Genomic DNA, 25,024 nt, shown 5'->3' on the forward strand with positions numbered 1-25,024 from the left:
GGTCAGTCATTCCCAGCCCACAAAAGAGGACTTATCAATCAGTTGTCAGACCATGAAACCAGAGCATCCGATGTTAAAGAAGTCTGAAATAGATCACCATAAACACCTCACAGCTCTTCTGTAGCAAGTGCAAGGAGGATATGGGAGGGAATGAGCTGTTCCTTCAGGTCTGGGAGAAAGTGTCATCATTCAAAAACCTTTTGATAAACTGCCTTTCAGTTTCAGCAAAAACAGTACACCAAGACAACTGTCTGCAGGGCTAGGAGTTTCAAATCACCAAAGGGAGGGGATGCCTGCAGGCCACGGAGAATAAGGAGCTATAGGGTTTTAAAAGAGTTATCCTTAGTTTCCTCTGTGCTGCTAATTGTTTAAATAACTTCTTTTCTGGTAGAAGTTATTTTTTCCATATATGTGTTCACAATCTGACTACCAGTTGCACAAATCAAAAAGTGCCTGGAAACATAGATATGAAGCAGTAGTTGCAGCCAGAAACTCCCAGAAGGTATTGGTGCACCAAAACTCGTGCATGGTATGTAGGACTTTTAATACAAGCTGGGTAACTCAAATTGAAGATGCAAACAATAACGCGAATAATTAACTCTGGGGAGGTTCACATCTGTATCTGAGATGTTCCAGCTGCCCTCTCCATGTGTACAAAAGGCTGAACCATAGTGCTGGATCCAAGGAGACATATTCTGGGAAAATTCAAGGCAACATGTAATCTTCCTTATTGGCAGCCATCTCCTTAAAGAGAACAAAAAAAAAAAAGAAAAAAGCAGATGTGAACTCTAGGGCATTATGGACATTTGTGGTCTTAATATGGACTCTATGTGTAGAGTTCTTTTTAAAGAAAATAATTAAAGTGGAGGGAAATGCTAAACCTAAGTCAGAGGGAGCCTTAAAATCCAGTTAGGTAGGTATTGTAATATACATTTTTCTGTTAAGGGCAGTTGGCCCTAAATTTGTTTTATGTATGTATTTGTGTATATATATATATATATATATATATGTATATATGTATATATTTAGAACAGAGGGCTGTTGGCTGCAGTCAAATCTTGCGTGACTTCATTCAGGATGCCATTTCTCAGGTTCATTAGAGGTTATTTTAGTCTTGTAACACCTAATATTAATTTGGGTTAATCCAGAGATGGACTCAAGATGTTGCCAGTCTCGAATCTGGACACACATTTAAAGGCTCAAGTGAGAGGTGGGTGGAGGGCTACTTGGACCATTATAAATATTTCAAGATGATGAATAAACAAAGGATAGATATTTTGATTTCATTCCATTTCTGTTATCAGCTGCCAATTCTTTACAGTCCCCACCCTAACTTTTAAGGCTAAAGCCAGACTGCAGAACCATTGTAAATCTCCTCCTGAAACTCTCAGCTATGACAATTATTAGACTGAAGCAGTTTGCACTGCTGAGCTACATCATCCTCTCTGGCTGCAGCTGAAAGTGTGCACTAGTCATTTCTCATCCAGGTAACATATTTAATGTGCTTTTGAAGTGAACACCAGATCTGACTGCCTCTTGTAGCTGATAGGCATTGCACTGCATGGGAGCATTCGATGAAGAGGGAAATCCACTTGAGGACCATGTTGTGCTGAATTGTAGCAGGCTGAGATGTGCTTCTTGCTCATCTCCAGGGCTGCTTTGGGATGATCAGCCATGGTCATCTTGTCACAGAAACCTCTGCATAGTGTTTCTTACTAACATTGTCCCTGTCTAAGCCACTAGTGAAATTTTAGGCAGAGTTCTTGCTAGTAAACCATCCATGTGCCCTGGAGAGGAACCAGACCCAAAAATCTGATGGAAAATCAAAATAAAAAGAGATAAAAAGAGGGAGAGAGAGAAAGAGGAAGTATAGAAAGGAAATGGGGAATACAAAAAGTTTTCACAAGTGTTTTGGATTTCTGGGATGTATCTTCAAGCACGTGTCTGTGTTGATTTGCAGGCAGACAGAATCAGCCAGATGTGAACTGGGAGTGCTGTGGCTTTGTCAAGGCAGTGCTGAACCTGGGTAGTCCGAAGCTGCCTCTCAGCAGGGCTTGTGTTCACTGCTGAGCTAACCATGATGGTGTGATTTCACGTTTGGAACTGTTGGACTTGGAGGGCACAAGCAGACTCACCTTAGTTCAGCCCAGAAAACAAAATGCAGATATGCCCTTGTGCAGGTAAGAAATTCCAGCAATCTTTCTGTCACTGGCAGTGCTGAATTTATAACCTCGTCACACATTAACACAGATGGACATGCTGCTTTTTCATACATGCATGGGGGTCCATGGCCTGTATAAAGACCATCCATGAGTGAAAAGTAGTGTTGTACTCCAAACTGTGGTTTTTGTTCTGCAGAAAGAAAACGCACCTTGTCTGTATTGTCAAATGTTATTTGTGTTACTGAATTGCTATCAGTATAATTAATGAATAATGAAGAGAAAAGGAAAATAGAATATAATTCTGGAAAATATCTCAATAACGATGCAGTTAAAATTGCTATATACACACTCCTTTGCACATACCCTGCCTCTGCAGTTATGCACAACCTTCCCCTGCCCTTTGGCTCACTGGCTTCAGTCTGGAAGAGGAGTTAGTGTGTCATCAGCATCCTAAGTCCTAAACAAGTAGAACTATGAAAGTGGTGTTGAAGGTCTTTCTCTCTTACTCTAGGGTACATTTAGGACCATTTTTAGACTACTTTTTTTTTTAGCGTGCTTTAACACTTGAGGATTTCTTATTAATCCTCACCTCCACATTACACCCAGATTTCATGTTTGGAGTGTCTACATCTATTAGCTACTTGCTTTTCACTTCATTCACCTGAATAGCAGTCTTACACATTCTTTGCATCTGCAGTTCTTTCATTAGTGAGATAGTTGCATTCCCAGAGCCTCCAGTGCTGTCTCATGCCCTCTCTCTTGTCATGCAGTGCCTGTACTCCTCTCTGCTGTGACCTGCATCCTCACTCTCAAGCCTTCTGCTGTCATACCTTGCCTTTACACCTAAATTATTTTGTTGTTCTAGATGATTTAAGTCTACTTCATTCATTAATACAGGCAAGCTGCTTATGACAGCTGACTCTATAAAAATTATAGCTGTACCACATAATTAACCAAAGATAAGGAAATAAAATAGACAAAGCAATTGCAACACTGTCATTAAAAAATTAATTTTACAAGGGGATAAAGCTAAAAAAAAGCTCTAGGTAAGATGAGACAAGTCCAGACAAGGCTTGAAGTGTTAGTAGAAAGCTGTGGTCTGTTATTAGCCATAGCAATGCTGTATTTACTGTTTGATGGACAGCAGTAAGAGCTGACTGGTAGTACCTCTGATTGCAATTTTCAGGTCTTTTCCCAGCTTTGATGAAGCAGGAACTTCAGTTACCTGATATCTGGCTCCTCTGCTGTTTCCTGAAGGGTCCTTGCATTTCCAGGAGAGTCCTTCAACCCTCCATAACCTCATGGGCTATGAGGCATGAGGTGGTGCAGCTCACTGTTGTGGCTCAGGGGAATATAAGGATTCAGGCTTTCTTGTTCCAAAACATTCAATTCTTGTGAATCAATTGATATTTGCTGTTAGCAGCAAAAGGCTTCTTGCAAACTCCTCATTCTGCAAGTTAAAGGACATTTTTCAGACACAGGCACACATGTAATTGGCATAAAGCACTGGAGAATTGTGTCCAGATTGTGTACAAATCTATAAATGTGCAGGAATCAGGTTTTCCATCTGTAGGTACATATTAGTTCATAATGTAGGGAAATAGCAGGATCTGTGTGGGGGTGGGCTTTTATTTTATTTTATTATATTATTCTATTTTTTCTTTTTCCAGGTGTTTTGAGGACACACTTAATTAGTTTGCACAGTCCCTAGGAAATATCCCACTTGCACAAGGAAATGATAACACATGGAAACCTCTGCACCATCCAGCTGGGCAGCCAGAACTTTTCTCCTTTTTCTTGTTTCTTTCTCAGGTGTGTGGCTATTTTTCATATCCAGGACAGTTCCATTTCTCTGCTCAGTCAGGCACTCAACCTTTTTGCCTAATTATATTTGATGTTTTACTCATAGTATTATGCTCTTCTTCAGAGGAAATGAAAAGCAGATTGTCTCCTTGGCAGCAAAGAATAACAAATGTGCTGCACTGAATAGCTGCTAGATGAAAAACTGCCACAATCTGCCTCTGTGCCAACCAGTGCTAAAGACACTCTGACAGACAGGAGGCTGCTCTGAGAACTACTCCCTGCTCCCTTGATGTCTAAAAGTGCTCTGAAGTAAAGTTAAGGTTATTTTGCAGAGAAGGAGTTGTGGATATCTGATTAGGCAGAAGGTGTTGAAAAATTTCCAGCAGAATTTTAAAATTTGCTTCAGTGAAGTTTCATTAAAAGGAATAATAATTATAATAATAAACTGCTCTGCTTCAATAAGGTTGAAAGAAATTTCCTTATCAAACACACATTTTTATTTTGGACTTTTTTTGAGTAAAATTTGATTTATGTATTGGACTTCTTGCATTTAAAAAAGAATTAATCTCTCCCTCTGGAAGAAAATATATGTATATAGGCAAATCAAAATATATTTAAAAATCAAAATATAATTACATATTTTGGCTTTCAAAACAGGATATTTTAGTGAACCTGATGTTAGTGCTTTTTTTTTCTTGGATGTTTTGCCTCACAGAAACATTGTAGATTTTGTCTTCTTTAATGCTGGGTACAATTCCCCCTGCCCTTCTGAACTGAGACTCCAGAATTTGGATAGTTTTGTGATTGTAACTATACCTATGCCATCTATACATGTTACTCACACATTTCATAAGTTATTTCAGATTCCTTCTATTCATTTTACCAAAAAGCTTTTTATTAAGAGTAAGCATTAAAGTCAGTGAATGTTCATGACTTTTTGCAGAGGAGGCGCAAGTCCAAGGTTTGATTTACTTCCTTTAAAATTTGCAGAGACTGACTATTAGATCAGAGTAACAAAAATGGAAGAATGAGCAGAAAAAACTGTGACAAAAAGTACTTACCTCAACTTTGTGTAATTCCATCCTATTCCATCCTATGCTGACTGTCAGGCTGCCTTGCAGGAACGAGAGGTCTGAGTGCCTTGGGGGACTTTCAGGGCTTTTTGTTTTGGGAAGAATCAAACATAAGGAAGCCATAAGTCCTTCACTGGTGGTCAGTGCAAAGAATTCTGATCTAAAAATCCTTTGGTAGACTGGATTGGACAAAATCCTTTGAACAACTCTTGCCATGAGGATCATCAGACAACCTATTTTTCTGTTAGTTTTCTTCTTCCAGTGTTACCTAAATTCAGTGAGAAGCGTGAAATGTGAAACCCATGATGGCTGCATGTTCTGCTGGTTATGTTGCTGAAGCAGAAAGTTTTCATGTGACTTGTCATACAGTTCTGCTCACAGCAGGCTCTGTTTGACACTTTCACAGCACATGTTAGGAATCTGCAATGAGAGTTTGTAGTGGGCAAGCCCAAACAAAAGATCCTGTGGAATTAGCCTAATTACCCCAGGAGAGGTAGTTGTAGAGTCTCTATTCAATCGCATTCCAAATGATTTCTCACTTTCCAAATCAATGCAACCATGCCGACTCTCAGTAAGATGTAGTTCTTGGTCAATCTGTGATAGTTTTTTTTCAAGTTTTGCTTCTTTATGTTAAGCATCTTAACTAACTAGTTTTACCTGCTCTGCCAACTCACTACTCAAGACAGGATTATTCACATCTGTCTAATTTTCCCATGTGATCTCCTAACCACAAATGTCTGCTTTTTAAATTTTCTTTGTAATTGACTACTGAGCCATTTCATTACTGCATCTGTGCAGACAGACTTTCTTTTGCCTTTTCACTGAAGGTTGGGTGTGGCACTATCTTGCATTTTACCTTTCACTTACACAGACAAATTCTAGCCTTTCATCACCACATTATGCCACCGTGCAAATGAGAGGCTCATAAAAATTGTCTATCCTTCCCTTGCCAGCCAGAAGGCATTGTCAGATATATCTTATTCATGTTGCTGTTATCAGTCAGAGAGGCTCACTCTCTTATTAGATCATGAATTTTGGCTTTGAATCGTCATTGCTGCTCAGTCTTATTAGAAATATGAGGCAGAAATTTGTTTTTGTTTGTATGTGCAAGAAAATGCTGGGTTATTGTCTGGAAATGGCTCCTCTGGCCCAGGATATCCCATCAAGACAAGCACTGATGAAAATGTCGTGGGACTGCCAACATCACCTCTGAGAGATGGATACCAAAGCATATCATGGCAAGATAAAGCCTCGTTTAAATTCTGTCCTGGAGCAGGATGGACAGCTATGGCTCTATGGCCCTTAAGGGACTGGCACAGGAACTCAGAATCAAAATATTCCTCGTTCCTAATGATTTTACTGAAAAGCTGTCTCCTATGTCTTTCTTTCCCATTTTCTGCCTGGCTCTACTGCTGATATTACCACTCTGGAGTCTTAACAGATTGCCCTTTCAGAATAAGGATCTTCTATTTCCATCTATTCATATCTTCTGGCTTTTCTAGGTGAGTTGCCAAGTTATGCCAAGAGACTTGAGACTGTGTCAGTGCTGTTAGCTCCTCTTCCACTCCAGCTTCTCTATTCCCTCTCCAGCTGTTGAACATCAGGACAGAGTCCAGCGCTGCAAAGACACATGGAATCTCCAAGCACCAGACAGACATGACAGTACAGTGACCTGCCAGGACAGAGCTAGGTTTTCCCACTGTTCCATATTATGTTAAAAGTAAGGAGAACAGTCTCCCATAATGCAGGAGAGAGTAGCCAAGTTGTGGAAAGAAAAAACATTGATCAGATCTGGAGATTTTATAGTGTAAAGTTTGGGTCCTACAAGCAGATCACTTCTCTGCCACAAGATCTGCTCTAAGACCAGCTAGGGACAGCTGGTGAGACTTTCCAACTTGTAAACAAAGGATAGGGAAATGGAGTGAAGAGGAGGATAACACTGAAGTCTTAATTACAAATAAGCAGAGCATATGACATTCCAGACATTTTGTGTGTGCTTGTAATTATTAGCCTTGTTTGAAAGAGCAACAGTAGGGACTCATTAAGTTCTGCTTCAGCTTTCCTTGTGTCTTGTTTTTGTCTGTCACCTTTTCAAGTTATTTTTTTTAATGCAGTTAATCCATCTTAGAAAACAGCCTTTTAACCAGAGCTTTTTATTGTTCCAAATGGTCCCTGCCTTCCTACCAGCTCAAATCATGTTGACATACTCACACAGCTGAAGTTGGCATTTTGACACATGTACACATCGTTTTCATCTGATTCCTGGGGATGACTTCAATGCCTGAGGTTTCTTTTAACACCCTGAAAAGCCTCTGGCTTTGTGCAAGGCTGCATTCCTAAATAGTATACCAACTCTGAGGTTCAGCCAATGTTTACTTTGCAAAAGAACTTTTTAATATCAAAAGTAAAATATCCTTCCTACATTCCACAAAGATAGATGCTATTTGGCATTTTAAAAAATAGTGCAGTAATAATAATGATAATAATGATAGATGAAATTTCTATTTCAGGGGAAGAGTCATAATTGCAGCTGAATCACAGCTGTGGGCTGACGAACAGATAAGGACGATGTGTTTTGCCTTGCCAGACATGTGATTCAGAATACATCTCCTTTCTTTGCCCTCTATGAAAACAGGAGTGACTGGTGGTGAGGATATATTTCATTTTTATTGGAGAACTACCTAATATATTCAGCTTCAGGGGGAGAGTAGCTATAATAGGATAAACCATTAGCTGGTGTAAGTCCAGACCTCTCTAGTGATGACCTAACTTTGTTGACCTATCAGCAAAGGATGTGGCCCAGAACATCTGAAAGATGCTGATGACCCAGCAAGGTTGAGTTGACTTCAAGCTGTAAAAGAAGTGACTATTCCACTCTTGCCAGTGGGCTCACACCCTTCCCTTCCTTTGGCAACAGCAATCATGCAGCAAGATGATCTGGCTACAAAAATACTTCGATTTTTTTATACTTTTTTTTGGCAGAGCTCCTGTTCTCTCAGCTGATTGGTCTGGCTAATTGGAGGTCCACACTGTTGCTGAAGTTTGTTTAGAGATGCCAACAAGAGTTCTCATGGGGCAAAGGCAAGGTACCCCTTTTGAAGGCTCCTCACAGGTGGGCTTGAAACCTCTGTTAAAATGCTCCATTAGACAAACAGTTGCATAATGGAACCTTGATCTTGCTGAGATTAGCATTAAAACTACCATGTGGCAGGACTGGGCTCTTCCTGAACAAATCTGATGATGCTACAAGAGAAATGCCATTGTCATCTGTGTAAAATACATGTATCAAGGTTTTGAGGAGAACAAGAAACAGACACAACCCATTTATTTTATTATACAGTTACAGTTCCCAATGCTGAGGGTTTAAATCAATTATGGATAATATACACCCTGGGAATCAAAGCATGTGGCTTATGGAGCATGGGGAATGTCTTCATGAGCTAGAGAACCAGGAGTCAGGTGGGAATAGGGGAAACATCTTTCAGTATTTGTAGAATTCTGATCTTCAAAAGCACGTGTTTTTGAGAGTGGCATGCTCTAGCAAGAAAAAGGATCACTGGAAACATGGGTATATTAAAGATGATTTGAAATTCAGGGATAGATGTGCTATTTTCCTAAATGTAAAAATGTGCTTTTATTTTTAAAGATTGCTCTCACGGACTGTCAACTGTTCATTTCAGGAACCAAGAAGAAATCTTTCCAAAGCCATATGAGGATATATTAGTTTTACCTAGGGTGAACATGACATAAGCACACTTCCCTGCAAGAATGACCCTACTTATGTCTCCTACTCAGCAGTTTATCTGTTTTTATAATGATCCAAATAGATTCAAAGGGGAGGAGGGCTGATCCATTTGTTTTCCTCCTGGACAAGATGCATTTCAAATGCTTTGCACTTTCGCAAAGGTTGTGCAATCAATCTAATTCGAAGTCGTGCAGCCTGCAATATTTAGTCCTGACAACTGTGCCGACATGAAGAAAGAAGGTGCAGCTTTGTTGTTCTGAATCACTTCATGAAGACCAGCCAATCTAAACAAATTTTGTTTGGGTGTAAGGCTCTTTTTGGTATTATTGCCAAGTCAGCTTCATGCTCAATTAAAAGCAAAACATGCTGAAGCCCTAAACCTTTTAGCAATTCCAGATCTGCTAATGATGTCAGATTGGGCAGTTCCCCACCAAGGAGACATCATTTATTATAGAGGTTGACATCAGGAAGAGACGATGGTCTGCTGTCAAAGCTCTTTAGTGGGACACAGGAGAACTCAACTCCGTTTTCACCTTCCACGTGCAACCTTCGTGTGACCTTGATGAAACCACTGCTCTCTGCCTTGACATCATGGTACTTGGGGAGTTTATGACATACTCCCAGGCTGGATGGTAGCTTCTGAAAAGAGTGGGTTAAGTGCAGCGCAGGAAACTTGTCATCATTAGTAATGTGCTTTTGCAATTTAGAAGCTAGTTTAATTCCAGGTTGTAAGTTAGAGTAAAATGTCTCTGACTGTAATGTACTGAAAATTACCCAGTTCCACACACACTGTGAAGTGGGACCACCAGGATTAAGTGGTCACATGCTAGTTTCCTGGAGCCTTCCATTTCTTCTCTAGCACCTTCATTTAGGCAATTTGAACAGGAAGTCCTGAAATTCAGTGTCTCAGTGCCAAATCGTCATTTTGACTGCAATCTAAAGCGGTCACTGACTGTCATTAATTACGACGTTTCAGGTGCTGCAATTGACAAAATTGGGAAAATGCAGTTGATGGCAATCAAAATCAGGAAGCAGGACAGTCTGTACCTTTTTCTGAACTTTTTAGGTCACCATAGAGAGTGAATTTCATGATTGTAAGGTACCTTTAGTCTCAGTGGGTGTCTGTCCAGAGAGGAGTGTTTGCCTCCACAACTGCTTTTGATAGCCATGTTAATTTTCCTTTAAAAATGGTAAAGCCCTCTGCCAAATGACTGTCTGAACAATTACATTTGAACCGAAAAATGGAAGGAAAAAACATTGTGTCAGGTCAACTGGAAATGAAAGACTTGCAGTTTTTTTGGTGAGGTCAGTTCTCATCCATTACATTTTTGTAATTAGATATTTATTCCATTAAAAATAAAATGCATCAAGACAGACATTCTTTCACTGAAAATAAATGTAGGTAAATTTGGTCTCAAAATGCTGCTGCAGTATGGAAAATTGATTCATTTAATTTTTGTCTTTTCTAAAATTATTACTTTTTTGGCTGTTCTCATGATAGTAAAGGAAACTCAGAAATTTTGGGAGGCAGTGTCTTGTGAAATCGTAGTCTAAAGAAGAAGAGAATGAGATGAAAACATGGTAATAGCAGGGAAGTTGTGCTTTTCCAATGTTCACTGGCATTATGCACATGGCTGAATTTCTGTATATAAAAATGAGATGGCTGAAGGGTAGGGAATATGGAGAGTTAGTCCTAGTTCAGGGAATTATGTGAGGCAGTCTTTTGCTTAGTGGCAGAGCTCAGATTTCATTGGAGCTCTCTGGACACTTTTGTTAGGTGTTTTTAGTTTGGTTTTCCTTGTTTTGCTATACTTTTCCCCAAAACTGTATGTAGATTTTCTCCTTTTGAAGGATTCTTTTAGATTTCCAGACAGCTGCCAGATTTCCAGAGAGCATCAGGCAGTGGCCAGGCTGCTGCTGTTCCTGACTGCAGTGTACACAAGCTTTGGTGTTAGAGGGGTCACAAATGGATGAGTGATTTTATTTGTCTGTGTTTTCTTCATGGCTTGTGAGGAAGATCAACAAGCAACTACCTGCCATATGTATAGTCCTTCCCTCACCACTGCATGAGCTGGTCTTCCTACCATTCCAGTTAATCTTTTTATGCTACTACTGACAGAATGAATTATCAAAGTCAGTAGATGACAGGCCTAAACCCAACAGTCCAAAATGTAAAAGTCTGGAAGCCCAACTCATAATTCTGAGTTTGTTTGGATTTCAAAGCATTATTTGCAATGGTGATAAAAGGAAATATTTTCTTCCTATTGGAAAGCAGATTTTTTGTTGTACTTGACAAAGAAGGGAGCTTTTTATATGGATTACTCCTGTCATTGTTTTTATATGTTGTGTTGAAACTGAGGATTTGTATGAAAGCTGCCTGTCTTTCCAAGACAAGTGCCTGATGGTAGAAGAGCCTGCTGTCCACTTTTCTTGTTCTGCCTCACATTGATTGATGCTAGGTTCCAGCTGGGGAAGAGGAAAAGATTGTGTCAGAACTTCATAGTGGGTTAGATGGTAAACCATGCTGGCATTGATTGTTTGACAGACATCAAATGGGCTCTGTTTGGCTATCAACATTCATGTCCTGGAAATCATGGTCAGGTTGGGCAGCGAGAGTTAGGCTTGCTAGCAGCCCCATGGTATGGGTGAAGAGCAGGCTGTGCATCACGTTTTGTTTCAGAGGTGCTCAGCCGGAGCCACAGACATTCTACAGCAGCCAGATGAGTGAGGGATGCTGTCAGAGCCACCCCTTGCTGTGACTGCTCTGCATTTCACTGTTCAGAATGATTACTCTGGCATCCTTTTCAGCCAATAGTTCTAAAGAATCAAATGGTGCTTCTGTACTGGTCTTAGAGTCTGGATCAGAAGAAAGTTACCAGCCATCACGTCTTACTGAACTTTGATTTGCAGCAGCACAAAGTTGTGGTGCCCATGATCTGGTTTCTTTTTGTATGAAATCAAACTGGAAGATGTGCACATAAAACCATGTGGCTGCAAAAGAGCACTCAGTACCTGGGGTCAGGCTAGACTTAGCATGAAGAAACTGTGGATGTCAGATTCTCAGCAGGTTTGCCCTACAGAGGTGCCCCTACTGATTTGCATTGCATATTGTGAAATCTGGATGTACAACTCGAACTGAATTCAAATGGGACTAGGAAAACCAAACTCCTGCCTGTGGGCTATCCTGCTGCCTCTGATAGAGAGGAGGGGAAGTGTAGCACACAAGTGTAGGGGAGACAGTATTGCAGGTGGGAATGAATAAAATAACCACAGCAAGAAGTTGCTTAGCCACATTCAGTGCAATGTTTGCCACAGGTTCTGCTTGAGCTCCAGCAAAATCATATATTTGCAAAAGTTGATGTGGATCAGAGAATGAGAAAGATAAGTGAACCTAGTGACACACAGTGGGGAAGAAATTGGATGCCAAGTAGGAATGCAGTGTTTGGACAAGAAATGTTAGTGTACTGAGCCAAAGGAAAAGGTTCAAGATCAATCATCCAGAAGACGAAAAGCTTTAAAGGCAGAAGAAATGCTAAAGTTAGCATGTGTGGCTTACTATAAATTGGGGTAATCTGAAACAGATATTCTCTGAAGAATACTTCCAATGTTTCCTGGCTCTGCTCCAGCTACTTCAAAGCCCTGTTATCAGTGAATTGTGGTCCCAGTGTTAGGAAAGCTGGGCGATGTTCTAAGGAAATGTCAGCTTCAGATCACAGTTTCCTCTCATTTCTGTGAAGAGAGGTCAAATTAGCAAAGTGCTGCCCACACGCTGTCTCTGTCACAGTCCTCCATGGTCTACTTTGTTAGTGCTTGAGCTAATACTTAGGATAGAGAACAAAATTGCTTTGAAACAGTAGGCTGTTTGATTTAAGAATCAAAGTTTAAAATAATACCCCAGCAGTATGTGTTGCCAAAAATCTACAAGGCTGTAATGTTCATTAGAGACATGCAGAACAATTAAGGGAAGTTTTTAATTCCCCTTGTCCATTTGAGGATCCTAAGTTCAAATCTCTCGGGGCATTGAGTAAACCTGTACCTTGCTATCTGGGTGCTAATTAATACAAGGTTTGATCACGTAATTGGTGTGAATGGAATCCTATTTCTGTTGTGTCCTCTCTAAGAAGCACCGTGTGAATTTTCCTCTTTTACCTAAACAGTACCCATGCTGCTCATCATGGCTTAGTTCTCGGTGGTCTGAAGAACAGAGTTAAGAAAGATTTACTGTTTTATTATATGTGAAGTGTCTTTCACAAATCCAGGTGTTGGTCATGGTAAGATACTGAGATTTCTTAATCTGTCAGGATTCAATCTCATCACTTCAGAAATGGCTTTACTAGCAGGCCACATCTAAGAGACATTTTGCCGGTTAGATGTTGCAGTCAACAAACTTTCTGGGACCATAAAACTGAATCACTTTACTTTGGCAGCTGAATTTCAATGGAGTTTGATCTGACATTGGTTGTGAAGATGGTTTACATTATAAGACTTTAGATTTACTCATGATCATCCTCATACTTCATTAACCCCAGCCAGGAATATGCTGAATCCTGTGCATTGACAGAGCACAACTCACTGGATCTGCTAAGGATTCATGGAAGGATCTATAGCTATTGCTAACCACCTAAATGAGGTGGTGTGCAATCTCATTTGGTCAAGTGAATGTGTAGATAAATTCCATCTCCTCTACAGCAAAACTTGTGAAGTGTTGGATAGATAAATGCAATGCAATGCCCAGAGATGAATCAAACTGAATGGGATGGGAGCTAAATTTCCATGATTCCACATGTTATGAAAGCAGAGAAGAACAAAGCTAAGCCTTGCTGAATATCTATATAACTCTTTATATACCTATCTATAGATATATCATGCCTATTAAGTTATTTTTAATGCCATATTCTGTGGCAGGAGAAAGAAATGCATAATTGAAATCCATTCAATATTTTGATCTAAAACTAACCTCCAAAAACATAGGCTATTAAGGCATATGTGAAAGGAAATCAAAAGATGACAGTGTTTTGGATGTGTTCGTTTTTGCTAGCTCTAAGAGTACTAATAACTGATAGACAGAATCATTTGCTTCACTGATCATGGATGTAGCTGTAGCTATAAGACAGGTGACCCTTACAGAACTTGTGGTGAAATCCCATCCCTACAAAGGTCTAGATCTAGGTCTACACCAGGTAGGTGTAGACCTTGGGCAGGGATGCACGCACATGTGCAGTTTAGATACAGTACTGTATGTATCACAAATGTTTTGCTTTCATTATATAGTTCCAATCTGAAAAATTACTCCCTATAAAAAGATGAGGACTGTTACACCATTATTCACCAATAATTCTTCAGAATCCCAGGCCAGGTTCCGATGAAATAGTAAAGGCCACATTGGTGGCAAAACATCAGTAAAAGGCATGCAAGACATGAGGAGAAAGATAGTTATGTATTACTCAGCTGGAATCGTGAATCATGCTCAAGAGCGTCTCAAGTATTCAATTCACACATACTGTCTCTCTGGAAGAAAGGATAGATGAAGTGAAAGATTACAAGTGAGTGGCATTAGACACTTTTGTTTGCTGCACTAATAAAAATGGCTCAGATGCCCAGATGAATATGACATAAAGACCTCTATAGGGCCAGGTAGAATAGGAGCAAGAAAACTGGAGTAATTGGCAGGGAGAGACCCCTGTGAATTTGGAAATGCCTAGTTAAAGCAGCCTCTTTACATTTTTTATTGCTAGTGGCAAGTTGGTGCTGGTTCTGGCTTTGTTTCCTTCTTTTGGCTCACAGCTCCCACCTCTCACAGAACTGCACAAAGTAATTGCAGTGCCAAGCCAGCAATGGTGTTTCATGCATGATCTAAAGATTCATCTCTCTGAGATTAGGTTGCTTGTCTTTCAAGGCTTGTTTTGCTTTTTTGATCACTCTTGTTATTTTAAGAGGCAAAAAAAGAGATCATGGCCAATTATGAGTACTAAATGATTTTCCAAAGGTTAACCTTTGTTCTCTTTGTAAGTCATTTATGAATAGCCAACTATTCAGTTTGTTCAGTTATTGTGAGTCACTTCATTTCAGATTTGGAAGTTTGTCATGAACTATTTGCTCTGTGTTCAGGTAGTCTGACTAGTAGGGTATGACTAGTCTGCAGTTTTGCTGACTGGAATGCTAATAAATGGGAGGAAAGAATTCAGCATTTTCGGGATGACTGCTTTAACTCTCACAGGCAAAACCTTTTCTGAGCAAACAGCCACAAAAGTATTCACCAGACTTTCACTTCCAGAAAATAGCCTAATGCACTACAAGCCCCTTTTTTATAGTTGTAGAAAACTGGACTAATATTTTCTGAGTGCTGTAAAAGTGGTTCACTTTAAACCACAGTTCAAATACCTCATTTGGTGAGACTGAGCCATCAACACATTTCATTGTGGGCAGAAGATGTTCCTTTTGTTTAAACATATAGTGGTTGCAGTCTTATGAATATCTGATCCCATGGGATTTGAGCTTTTTAGAAATAGAACTTCCTCCAAATCCTGCTCTCCTGTTCCCAGAAAATCATCCAAAGATGTAGAGCTCGTGTAATAGAATAAATGACTGTGTCTATGGAATAGATCTATCTTAGGCCAAGTCTCAAATTTATCATAACAGTTCTACCCTGATTTACAGCAGCATAAAAGAAAATTCGGGGCTCGACTGATGGAAACAGTTTTCAAAGAGAAGGAGACCCACTGCCACAATGAGTGAAAGGTAGAGAGATTGCTAAAGTATATGGAGAGGGTAACGTCATGATTTTTCTATCTTCCTGGTTCTTTTACCTTTAACCCCAACAAAAGTGTAGCAGACAATAGACTGCTAATTTTTTTCTAGGTTTGATATGAAAACAGAAAAATTACTTTTGATTCTGGATGAATTCCGATATCAGGAGTGGCAGAGACATGTCTCTTCTTGGGACTTTGCTGAGAGTTTGCTCCTTCCTAAAAGCAAACCAGTTTGGCCCTGTTTTAAGATTCAAAAAATCACTTTTCTTTTTAAAACGTTTCTTCATTACATACAGTATTAATGGACTTGCAATCTTCCTTGTCAGGGAGGAGAATTGAAGGTAATGCTGCTTTGTGGTCCAGCCTGTGAAGTGCTCTCTGCAACTGCTGTAACTGAAGTAAAGGCAAAAGAAATAGTGTTAGGATCATGAAGGGGGAGTTGCCTTAGGCTGACCCAGGAACTGTAGAATGTGGGCTGAGAACAGTCACTGATTCCAGGCGGCCCAGCTGTATGGTAACTGATTAATGACATTTAGTTCTACAGCAGTAAACTACATCTTTCCTCGCTGCTGTTACTGCAAAGGAGGCCCTGGGTACAATTGTGCTGCTGCAGGCAGATACTAAAAAAAGCAAGTCTGAGAAGCAATGGATATGTTATCTCTTCAAGAAGCAGGGGCATCTCCCCTTGCCTCTCCCATCCTGGGGTCTGACCTTCCTTCCTCAGACCTGTCTTTAATGTCACTTACTCAGAGTTACAAAGTGCAGCACTGTTGAGAAAGGTCTGGATAGGGAGCCTGCCTCTCATCAAGGATGGGTCCTGAGAGCCTCTAAAGGACCCCAACTTCCTCTCTAATCTTTTGAAAAAGATTGTGTGAAGAGGAGATGGTGACTGTGTATACATGTTCAGGGAGGGGAGAGGAGAGGAGGAACATTTCTGAGAAATGTGTTAAGTAACTCTTGCAGTTAGCCTGATGCAACCTTCCACTAGCTGAATTTTCTGTTGGGAAGATCCCTGCACACCATGAAAGACAATTTCTAATCTAATTTTCACAAGCTTTCTGGGATATTGCAGACAATTTTCTTTCTCTTTTTAATTGTCATGGTATTTAGGGATATTCATATGGTTTTCCTCAGATGCAAAGTTAAAGTTGTGGGAAAAAAGACTAAACCCAAGAAAATTCTGAATACTGGAGTTGTTCCAACAACTATAACTGTGGAGTCTTTAATCTCCTGTATACTTCTTGGTTTGCATCACCAACAGAAAATTATCTTTATGTTCAGATTTAAACAGAGAGAAGTAAATTAAAGAAATATATCATCCAAGTTTTACTCTTAAATGATCAGAAGATCAGAGGTTCTGTCTCTCAGAGACAACAGGTGGGTCCAAATTAGCAGATGATAGGAACATTTAAGTATAGTAACAGTAAGATGAGGAATTTTGGTGTTTTCTTTTATTACCAAATCAGAAAGATTCATCTTAAAGGTATAATCTCTTTGGATATTCCGTGGAAGATGGGAGGCCAGTGTTTCATAGTGGACGAAGCATTTCTGGGTAGCCTATGAGAGGTAGAAGCTCTTATTTTTAGCATTGCTCTGTTTGTGATGTTTTGCAAGCATCTCCTTTCCATAGCTTCCTCCAGTTTCCCCTTCCTAAAATGGGGGAAAGCAGCTTTTATTCTGATTTTAAAAGCACTTTGAAACTTAATATGGGGTAAGGGCTTTGCTCATAGCCTTTTTTGATTTAGAAAAAAAAAATTATATGGCAGAAAGCCACCTCATCCCTGAAACCCTTGTAGCTTTTGCCCTCTTTTTCCTGAGAATGCCAGTGACTGAGACGAACTGTGACAGTGCTTTTTGAAGTGAGAAGCCTGATGCCTGTCATATCAGCTGAGAATCCCAAACACACTTAATAGGCTTTGGACTCCTGAGTAGCCCAATGAAGCCAAGCACAATGTTGCTGTTATGGCAAGGCCAAGATTTTTGTGCAGTTTTTTTTCTTTAAACAGGACTGGAAAAAACTGCACGAAGAGCCTTTTCTTCTTTTGTCTCCTTTTTCAGTTCCAGACCAAGCCAGAGTCAGACCTTTATGAAAGTCCAGACACTTTTTAAAAAGTAATTGTTTGATTATGTGCATGTTTATGTGTTTGGGGGGTTACAGCACATACAATTAGTGTGACTCAGGCTCAGGGTCAGAAGTCTGGGTTAACTATGACTGGACTTCTAATTTCCTCCATAGTAAGTCACCCATCCTTTCTCTGAGTCATTCTTCAGCAGACAGCTTAAAGTTTAAAATTAGAAAGTAGAAACATATACCAAGAGAGAGGACTGGGGAGAATGCTGCAGGCACAGCTTTTTTAAGTTTCCAGAGCTGATGTAGCAGCAGCTATGTCAAGGGGGCCCTGTTCTACTGTCTGCAACAGATGCCCCTTAAATCAAGATATTCATAAATACTTCAGGCTGTTGAACATCTGCAAACAAATATGGCATGAATGCATTGTGAGCTGGTAAAGAGGCCTGTTGTTGCTGTCAAACAAACTCTTTGTGCACATTTGCTACACATCTTTTCTAGAAAGAGTCTTCTGCAGTGGCAACAGCAGTGGCATTTGTTTTTCACACAGGCCCTTTGAGAGAGCACAACTTCCTTGCTAGAGGTCTTTGGCACTCAACAGCAGGCAAAGGTTGCAAATGAGACTCTCACCAGATGTATTTTAAAGGAAAGCTGAAAATCTGAAGCTTAGAGAAGTGATAGAGTAAGTCACTCACTCTCCTGGCCCTCTTGGACGTTATAATGGTGCGCTGAATCCCTTTCAAAGACAGGTCTGGGAAGATGTTTATCAAAAATGAGACAATTTATTAGACTAGTGAGCTACCTACTCCTTTGGGTTATTTAAAATCTATTAGGTTAAAATGCTGGCACTCAAAAGACAGGGTTGAATAAAGCTGAGATCACCACGTACATGAATAAAAAGAGAACACAATCTATCATCAATGCATTTGGAAGAAGTTGAGAGAGTCTATTCTGATGGCATAGATTTCTCCCTTGTGTAATTCCCTGTGCACTCCAGTCTGGAGCTCATGGTATCCACACCCTGAACTCGCATAATGGCCACCAGATTTATAAATTTTTAAAAATACTATTTATGTTATTGCAGTGTATGAGAGAGAAAGCAATAGAAATAAAACCACTTGAAATGCTTGTAAGTATTTAAGCCCTAAGCATTTAAAATTGAAAATGTAATCTCTTTACATCTCAATTTCCATCTGTATCAAAAGGCGAAACATTGATGTCATTTCACAGAGTTTGTAACAGATGCAACCCCCAAAGATACTCATATTTCATGGTAGTGGGCACAAGAGAAGATCCTCAAATGTCCCATAGAAGACAGCTGTTGTGTGTGTCTTCATGATGAGAAGATCACTCCAGGGACAAGAGGCTGACAGAAAGTGTTCTCTATATCCTATGTATCACTATAAAAGTTTCAGATATTAGGCCAAAGCAGCCAACATTTGTCTGTAAGTGGAAAGGAGAATGGGTAAAGCTTCCTGGCAAGGCCGGGTAACAAAGAGTTGCAGTTTCCACTTAAAGATATCTTTCCCTTGATTATCTTATGTGTCTGAAGAGAGCTTGTATTTTCCTGAGGAAGAGTATGTAAAAGCTAAGGAGGAACTCCCCCCAGATCACACCTGCATATAAATGTGTTCCATAAGGGTCAGCCCTGGGGTTTGCTCCTGGTAAGGATCCCGTATTGAGGATGGGTTTCTGAAATCTTACATGAGCTGTTTAAAATCGCAGTATCCGAAAAACTGTTTCAGATAACTAGTGTTAGGCCAGGAAAGGAGATAAATCCTAGATTAGGCTGAACCAGATCAAACTGATGAATTGATGATTTTATAGGGTTGTACTTTAAAGGTCTAGTCTTCATTGCTGGACTTTTTTTCCTATTTGGAATTGTGACCTAAACACACTTGTTCCCTTCAGATTTCCTACTGCAACATCAACATTTAAACAACCAGTTGCTGTTTTCTAACAGTGCTAATCATCAGCCAACCTATATGATTCCTTGGGAAAATGTGCAGTTAGGAATGGAACTACCATATTTGCTTAAAAACTTGTGTAGTTGTATTGTAAATCTTCTGAAAGCATTTGGCAGCATGAATTGCTTGTGAAAGAAGCAGTGCAATAGAATGGAACAAGGGGAAATAAGATTATATAATTTTCACACTTACAAACAGTGGCCAGTTTATTTCTCATAAGGAGGGTTGATACTCTGATTTCACTCAACGTCACCCAAGTTGTTCTTGGGTCAAATACCTCATATAACACTATATAGTAACAAACACAAAAATACTTTTCTGTTTTTGCACTTTTTTTTTTTTTTTTGGTTATGTTTGTATGATAAATAAGATGCAAAACTGGAGCCAAGGAAGAAATTTCATTGAAGTAATTGTGGTTTGGAAATACATTAGGTGCTCTCTAGAATATCTTTCTGTCTCTTCTGATAATGATCAACTATTTATGTTTCATTGAGCAGTAAAAGCTTTTTAGAGGAAAGGAAAGAAAAATATAAGAAAGAAGTGAAAATATGCTTCTAAAACCCACAGCTTCTAAGGCACCTCAGTGACAATCTTGGTATAAAAGCCTGACTGAGCAGCCTTTCAAGTATGGGTAATTTTTTACTTATGGAAGTGTTTTTATAAAGTGCTTATACTTGAGGTTCTTGAAACAATATTTGCTGACTTTGCTGAAATGTTACAGGTTAACTTTCATTACCATGATTTTTTATATAAGGCATAGTAATAAATATAAATTAAGTTTTAAAGGCTTATGATGAAGCAGGAAATTATCCAGTGACAACTTCCCTAACTTGTCCATTGAAGACAGTTGGGATAGAGACAAAGAGCAGTTTCACAGAGAAAAACAATTTGTATAAAGAAAGAATGTTTGAATTAATTAACCTCCCACCTTCCTAAAACACGGACATATTTCTTGGAGGCCCAGGTGAAGAAGTCTGGCTATTATTTCTGGAGTGATGCTCAGGAAGACACTCAGCCTTGCAAGACTCCAGAAGGGTGTCTGATGTAGATGAAAGAGGCCTCTATGTGCACTGTGAGGTGGGGGCAGCAGCCTTTTATCAACACCCAGGAGCATCCAGCCCCTTCTTAACTCCATCTGCTGCTGTATTTGAGGATCACGGAATCAATGTCTTTTGTATCTTGCTGTGTAAGAGTTGCAACACATTCAGGGTGTTACAATCAGCATTTCACCTCTTGTTACAAGTTTTCAGTTGCTCTTTATAATGCCACATGTTTCACCAAACTGTTCTGTGTTTTGAGAAGCTCAGGCCTTACTACAATCTCACATGAGATAGCTCCATCTGTTGCTGCTTTTACTCATCCAAACAGTGCAGGGTTTTTTGCTTGAGTGTTGCTGGAATGGCATCACAGAGCCTGTTTTGAGCCAAGAAGGATTAGTGTAGAGGCAAAATTTTCAGCATGTATTTTGACACAGAAGTTAAACATGAATAGTGTATGACCCACAATACTATTTAAATGAGCTTAGGTAACATTTTCATTTTTCTCACATGATTTTGCATAGTGATAGAGGAACTATAAGCTGGTTTACACTACAGGTCTAGCTTGTCCTATTTCCTTTTGTTAGCCTTCATTTCACTGGGGAAAGAACTTGTGAGGTGAGACAAAATTATGGGGAAAACGTTTAGGATTTATAATTATTTTTAATGCCAGCTGTCTTATAAAAAACCTCCTGTTTGCATATTAGCTGCTAATTTGAATTCACCATATGTTATGCCATTTCCCTCATGAAACAATGCTCTAGGAGAAGTCAAGAGAAGGCACAAAAATCCTTGTCTTGCACAAGTCCATGGGAAACTTCTCCTTTAATCCTTTCATGTAGTGTTGGTGTAGACAGTGGAAGATGTAAAATTTAATTGGTTTCTTCTATTTTTTTGTTAACCATATAGAATTAAGCTGGGCTTGGATGGTCTTGTTCCTAGCTTTTGTGCAGTATAAAAAATGTGTTTAATGAAAATGAAAATTGTAGGGCCATCTACAATAAAAAGAGAGGAAACTGATAGCCTTTGGGCAAGGGAAGATTATTTTTACTGACTATTCTGCAGTCAGTACTGTCAGTTTGAGCTATTGTCAATGATATTTCAAATGAATTTCAAATTTCAAACTCAGTCCAAATAGAATAGGAACCCGAAGCTGCTGCACTGAGGAGAGTGAAACTCAAGATAAAAATGTGAGGAAGATTTCCTTGTAGTAATTTCTTTCATAATTTTCAGAACTCTTAAAAAAATAGGGTTAATGAAAATATGCATAAATACATATATTATATATGTGTGTGTCTGTACACCCTTGATCAAACTGAATTTCAAACTGAATTTCAAACTGAAGAATAGACATATGAGTTTCTTTTGAAAAGGGATGAAAAAGGAAAATCCTTTCTCTAAGGGATTTTATGCTGCTCTTTCCAGCAGTACATCTAGGGACACTCAGAAGATAATTTTTATGTATGATCTTTTGAAAAATGAAGGAATAATCTGTGTCATTTATCTGTGCAACACAACAAGAAAAGACAACTTTGTGTAATTCAGCGCCAAAAAATGTTTGGAGGATGCGGTCAGCCCAGTTTTATGGCTTTTAGGCCGTAGCGCTTCTTTCAGTTCATGCTGTTCCAACAACTCAACACAAGGGCTGTCCATGCCCTGGATGGCTTTATTCAATTAAAGCTGCTTCCCAAGGTCTTGGGTCCCTGTGGTGGAATCACGCAGTGCAGACATGTGCATCCGCTGAACTCGAGCTGTGCTCGCTGCCAGCTCAGCAGCTTAAGGTCACTTGAGTACTTTCTAAGAGGAAGAAATCACTCCAAAGAATTATCTGCTGGCCTGGCTCCTCCAGGCAGGAAAACTGCTGACTTTCTCAACCCCCACGCTTCTGCCAGTGCTTTTGTACACATTGCTTTATCTCGTGTTTACACGTTCCTTCCCACCGGGTGCAAGTGGCAATTTATATCCGTGTTCCTCCAGCAGGTCCTAAGATAGCAAAGCTGGTGGTCTGAGTGTCTCCCCTTCCCCAGGGGAGCACCTGGGGAGCAATAAAGCTGCGAAATGATAGGTGCTTCTCACAAAGCAAGGCAGCAAACAAAACCACCCTTCTTCCCACTGAACATTTGGTGGCCTGAATAAGCGCGGTTCTTGTTTCCTACATAACACCAGAGGTCATGAGCTGAGATAAAGATTGGATCAGATTAAACAAAAGAGCTGGAGGAGGATCTGTTGGCAAAATTGACATAGTTACCTTCTTTTAGAAAAAAAGTAATCACACTTTGCTCCGATTAAACCTTGGCCTAAAGAAACTTCGACCCTAAACTAAATCTTCCATTCAAAAATTTAACGTAACTTAAATTCACTCAATTTCAAAGTTTTTATTTTCCTGACTGCTCTTATCTAGGCAGCAATAAGAAGGTACACTGTAGTATTGGGTTGTTCCTAAATAACTAATTTTGCCACATGAAAATTCAGATTAGAGCTAGTTAAGAACAATTTCATGGCCTTAGGTCTTACAATGAAAACAATGAAAACCAGAATGCCTTCCTGTCTGGGTGACCAACTGCAAGCTGCTCAAGCTCTGTGTCTTACAGACTTGGTGATAGAAAAGAGAATTTTCATTGGATCATCAAAAAATATTTTTGACCTAGGCTCAAATTTTAACTCTTTTCCACTTCCTGCTGAGATGGTGAGCTGTTCAAAACTAAAAATGTTGCCAAAAAGATTAAAAAAATAGAGCAAATTTATACTCCTGCATTTCTGTCAACATTCTCAGAAATGGCTTAACTGTTTGTGGTCAAACTGAGCATAAATTGTTGTCTTAAGCAAAAGCCAGGTGGAGGAAACTGAATCCTAAAAGGATGAGAAAACTGAGTGACGGGAAAAAACCCAAACACCCAACTCTTTGAAATGGAAATGCTCAGATAGTGTGATTTCTGCTTTACCCAAGACAGACTGCCTAAATACATATTTCTGTTTACAGCCCCAGTTAACAACAGTAGTGTTGTCTGATCTGCCCGAGGAGGGAGAGAGCTGGGACTGTGCAGAGAACTGAGGAGGCTGGCAGACCTAAGTCTGGGGGAAACAAAGATTAGTAGTCAGAGTTCAGCATCACCCAAAAATGGCTAACCCAAATGCCAGCCATGAGCAAGGGTTTGGTTGTGGATTCATGTCCAAATTGCCGCAAGGACAGGAGAGATCTCTGGGCTCTGGTCAGCTAAAAGTTGCTGTTTTGCCTCTGTCCTGTGGCAGGATGACTATTTTTCTAGCCTGTGATGTTTTAGCCTTTCTATTTAAGGTGAAAAGCCTCAGAAAGTGTATGTTTTCTTTAACATCTCTCAGTGTCTTCAGTCTGAGAGGATGCAGATATTATTTATACATACCAGCCCTTTTTTCTTGTTCAGGCTGCTGTAACTTGTCTGAAGTTACTCACTGGGTTCACATCCCTGAAACTGGAGTAAGCTTTGTGGCATGATCCATGCTACAGCCCATCCCAGCTGGAGTTCACTCTGGCGTAGTTTCTGAAAACTTGAGGCTTCCTGAGGGACAGAGGTCGTGATAGGAAAGATGCCGTAATTTTGATTATCCTTATTGTGACCCAGACTCCAAGACAGTCACCCCAAGGTATTGAAGTCTACTCCTCCCCTGACATCCATGGGGAAGTGACTCAAAGAAATGAGTGGTATTTATCTTACACAATGTGAACTCACTTGAGTAAAACAAAGTAGACCCACACAACTTTGTTACACCACATGCTGAGCCCTCTAAGAATTCATGGCTTAGAAATAAAGTTCCATATTTTAAAATGGTGGTGATGATTAAACTCTGGTGTTCTGTGAGAAATGGAGACTTAATTTCTCCATATCTTTATATTTTTATGGTCAGCATTACTGAATATGTCTTTTTCTACTGCAGTTCTGCAGAGAATGTAGGAGCACTGTCACTTCCAAAATTTTTTAAATGGTTTGAGGAGAAGTGCAAATGTCTAGATAAAAACCTGTGTTGACACAGTTGTTAGAGCGACTGTTCCTGAGGCAGACTGAGAAGTTTAAATGCAAGGTTTTTTCAAGTAACATTCATCGAACTCAGTACAGAACTGAGCAAAATTCCCTGCCTTGTCTCATATAGGATGCAGATGGAATGACCCAACAGGACTGATCTACTTTAAAATTGAATTAGTCATATTGCTTGTGTGAGTAAAATAAGCAGCAACAGACACACCCGTGGGTATCTGCATAATTTACTTTAAATCACTTCAGACAGACAAAGAACATGAGGTTCAGGACCATTTAAGTTTCAGGGGATAATTTTCCTTGGGTTGTCAGTAGGAAGAAGGACATACCCCCAGCATCACTGCAGATCACCTAGGTGAGCTGTTTAGAAACAGAGTATTCTTCATCATCTTCAGAGTCTACTTGAAGCC

General features: G+C 39.7%; 1 long non-coding RNA gene across 1 annotated transcript; it reads right to left on the reverse strand.

Annotated features, from left to right (window-relative positions):
* Window positions 1–523: 523 nt before the first annotated feature.
* On the reverse strand, window positions 524–5,425 carry LOC109143791. Its single transcript, XR_002044151.1, has 4 exons — window positions 5,027–5,425; window positions 3,388–3,612; window positions 2,136–2,352; window positions 524–744 (listed from the first exon to the last, which is right to left on the reverse strand). It is a non-coding gene; the product is annotated as an uncharacterized LOC109143791 (long non-coding RNA).
* Between the last annotated feature and the right edge of the window lie 19,599 nt (window positions 5,426–25,024).

This window comes from Corvus cornix, chromosome 3 (genome assembly GCF_000738735.6).
Source record: "Corvus cornix cornix isolate S_Up_H32 chromosome 3, ASM73873v5, whole genome shotgun sequence".
NCBI lineage: Eukaryota > Metazoa > Chordata > Aves > Passeriformes > Corvidae > Corvus > Corvus cornix.